Source organism: Phalacrocorax aristotelis, chromosome 5, assembly GCF_949628215.1.
Source record: "Phalacrocorax aristotelis chromosome 5, bGulAri2.1, whole genome shotgun sequence".
Lineage (NCBI taxonomy): Eukaryota > Metazoa > Chordata > Aves > Suliformes > Phalacrocoracidae > Phalacrocorax > Phalacrocorax aristotelis.
This window is the reverse complement of record NC_134280.1, coordinates 44848437-44852420: the sequence shown is the minus strand read 5'-3', so window position 1 is coordinate 44852420 and position 3984 is coordinate 44848437.

The following is a 3984-nucleotide window of genomic DNA, read 5'->3' as shown; positions in this document are numbered from 1 at the left end:
GGCGAAGGGGCCAGTGGAGGGGCTAGCATCAGTTCCCCTTGCCAAGACGTGTGTTCATGGCGCTATGGGAGCACTTTGCTTGCCCCGTTTCCTAGATGTGCAAACCAGTGGTCATTGTTGGTTTTACTTCTGCTCCTTCATGGAGAAACTCCAGCTCCCAGGCAAGAAGGTCTTACACAGCATGTACCGCAGATGGCTGTCATCTTGCCTCCTGCATACCCTTGCATGCACAATAGCATTGCAGTCCCTCAACAGACACCGCCCCCACTGTGGGGGAGCATGACTCTCGTGGGCACTGGCATCATTCTTAGCAATGTGCTGGTGGGAAGTGGTATTAGGTGTTGACTTGGTTATCTAGCTTGCAGTCAGTCTAGGGGAGTGGGTTTTCTTCTGCTTCAGTGAGTTTGGGGCATGAATAAAATGCCAGGGTTGTTAGCTGCAGTCTTGAAGGCTGTGAAGCATTATCTCAGGGGTATTTAGCTCTGCTAAAGAGAAATCTTCCCCTAACCTGCTGTGATTTGGGACTTCTTTGGGTTTGTGGTGGTGGTGTTGTCTTGATTTGTTTTTGTTTTGATTTGGTTTTGTTTTGTTTGTTTTGTTTCTTTTGTCAGGCTTTTCCTTTTGGCTATGGAGTTGGTGCTAGTCAAATGCATGGCAGACAAATGGATGTGCCTGCTCATGAATCAGGAAGCATGGGCTTGCCTGGAAGACCCCCTGGCTTACTCTGACAGGTGTGTCTCCTGACAAGGTAAGAGCCCCAGGGATGCACCTGGCCATGCCCTGCAGGGCTGTGCCCAGGGAAATAGCTGCTGGAACCCCTCTGGTGTGCCTGGGAAACCGTCCGGAGCTAAGGAGTAGTGTCTGCATCAGTGCAAGTGAATTTTGGCTTTGCTGGGTAACTGTGTGTCCCTGGCTTGTGCTCCCTTGAGCAGCATCCTGCTCCATGCTGGGTTCATGTCACCCTGTCTGGTGCAGACCCTTTTGCCATGGCTGGATTTCTGCTCAGTTAACCTGGGGGTGACAGCTGCAGCTTTCTTTGCTGAGGTAAGGCAGAGGGTGGGGAAGGATAGGTTCAGAGGGGTTTTCCTGAGATACTGTTGCTTGGAATGGTTTGTTTTTTTTTTTTTTTTTTTGGTGGGAAGGTCCATGGAGAAAGGCTCCCTGGGACAGGGTGGCCTGTGGAGCACCTGGCTGGGACCAGCTCCCCAAAGCACTGCCTCTGTCATTCCAGCTCTCTAGGGACTGCAGTAGGACAAGTACCTGTGAGTGAGGCAGGCACTGGAGGAGTCCCTTTGCAACACCTGGCCCTAGCCAGCACCAAGGAGTTAATTAAATAAAGCTCATCAGGAAATGCCTAAAGGGTAATGTATCTTTTTTTTTTTTTTCCCCTGCTGCCACTCTCGTGGTTGGCAGGAGCACATGTGGGTGACAGTGAGGCTGGGCGCTGCCAGATCAGATTACAGAGCGTGATCCCCTCTGAGCAAACACAAGTGAAACTTTGACATCTCACTTCCCCCAGGCAACCCTGGGCCAGGTAGGGGCTGGAGGGAAGCCTGTGACGCTGGCTTCAAGCTGAGGACCATCCCACAGGGGTACAGTGCCCCCAGAAGCCCCTGGCCAGCATGGCCCCAATCCTGCAGCTGCGGTCCCCTAGGGCAGGGCCAGTCTGTGCTGTCCTATTGTGCCACACTACCTCTGTGGGAGGTGAGGCGTCCCCAGGCACTCCCTGGGCATGGAGGGCCAGGCTCTTGGGGTGCTGGTACCCAGAAATTGGACTGTGGGACATTCCCTGCTCTGGGAGCAGAACAGACACCCTGGATGACTCATTCACATATGGCTGTCCCTCAAAACTGTTGCTGCTCTCAAGCCTGCAGGCAGAAATCCCTCCAAAGGCCAGGACAAGCCCCACCTCTACTGTGGGGTCCCCTAGTGACCAACAGATTTCCACAGTCTGGTCCTTTCACCCTAAGTCCCAAGAGGCAGAGATGGGTGAGGGCTTTCCAACAAGGAAGGAGGGGTGAGAAGGGAGATTTGCTCATCCAAGGGCTGAAGGAAGGCTCTGGGATGCTTGGGGGCCTCCCCATCCATTGCACCCCAAGGTGAAAGGCGAGGGATGGGGCACAGCTGGAGCTGGGGCTGCCTGACTAGTCAGGGATGGAGGGAGGGAAGGGGGTGGGGAGAGGTGTCCATGACTTTTTCTGGGAATGCTGTCTCAGGCTCAAGCCAGAACCAGGGCCATGCCTCCCCATGCTCATTGCCTAAAATTCCCATCCTTTGATATAGCCCCTTGACACTACCAGCTGGTTTCCTGGCAGAGTAGGGAGGAGAGTTGGGGTTGGCCCTTTTTGGCTCCTCAGGCTGGAGAATGACATCCTTAACTGAATCAAGAAGGCAGACACAGGAAGAGGGATGATACTGGAACAACAATGTTGGAGACATGTCTAAGCTCAAGATCTGCAAGCACGACTAAAGCAAGTCCTGTTTCTGGTGACTCAGCTTCCCAGATCACCATGGGATGGAAGGGGATCCTCTTCTGAGGAGCTGTCATGGACCACAGCCATGTACAGCTCCTCCAAGGGTCACTCCGGGTGCTGCAGTAGAAGGCAGAGGCAGCCCTAGGCAGGAGTTGGACTTGAGGGACAGTTCCTCTCCCCAAGGGGAGGTGCTAGCCAAGGAGCCTTTTCCTAAGGGAGTTAGACAGACCATGCAGGCTGTGACAGAAGAAAAAGTTCCAATGTAAAGCTGGTTTCCAAGACCTGTGCAAGACAATGTGACCAACAGTGAGCTCCCATGTAAAAGAGGGTCTGCTCTTGGAAGAAACCAGACCAAACCAGCTGAAAGTGGCAAGGTTGCAACAAAATAGTGCAGACTCTGCTTATAAACATGCATTAAGCATGCTTGCATGGGGGGCGGGGGCAGGGTGTTGCGTGAACAACTACTCAAAAGTGAAAGGTAACAAGCAACATTGTGGCCAAAGCCAATAGGTTATGTAAACTGTAAAAAAAAATATGTGAGTAGTCTTAAAATTGTATATAAAGAATCAACCGCTACACAGGGTCCTTCTTGGGTTCCCAGCTGAGAAGCACCTTAAAGTGGGCAATAAAAGGGGTTTTAGCTAGTGTGTACTTTTGCCTTCTTTCCAGTACCTGCACAAGAATTAGAAGAAGATAAAAATGCAAGCAAATCCATTCCAGCAACACTTGACCCTCTCCACTTACTGGACTGTTTTCAACTCATCCACTCCCACATTACCCCATGTCTCTTCCTCTGTGAACTGCCTTGATAGGTTCCAGCTGAGCCCTTTCTTCCCACACTTGAATCTGGCAAACAGTCCCTGCCCTGGGTTTCACCCTGGTTCCTGCAAGTGCTTCCTCTCCCCTAGAAGTTTCTGTCACCCCATCACTCATGGTGTTTGCTTTTTAATGGCAGCTGGTAGCATTCACACATCAGTTCTGTAGTTCTTGGGCTTGAATTGCTGTCTTGGGATCCCATCTTTTTTGTCATTTGTTTTGATGTTTTGTCTTCATGTACTCCTATTCTGTGGGACAGTTTGCGTGATAGGGCATTATTTGTTGGCAGCCCATACTACATGGTTTAGTAGTCTTATCCAAGCTTTCATTATACTAGTTGAGGCAAGAAGCTCAGAGGACAGCAACCAGTATTTTATACTGCACACATCCATTTATGGTGGGATGCTGGTGGAGCTACAGTGAAAGCTGCTTTGACAGCCCTACTGCAGAGCATGTCAACATGCGCACCTGTTTTGCTGCTTGCAACAGCTGCTGTATGTCATGCAGATGTCTCACAAGAGGTGTTTCTATCAATACTTTTCCTACTTTTTTGGGGGGTTTCATCTTAATTTATACATCTTAATAGTGTGCATGTTAATTTATGCACACTAATTCCAGTGACTTCAAGATTGTTAGGTATGTACTTAGGCAAAAATATGTGGTGCTTGAAATGTAAATGGCAGAGATATTTTTA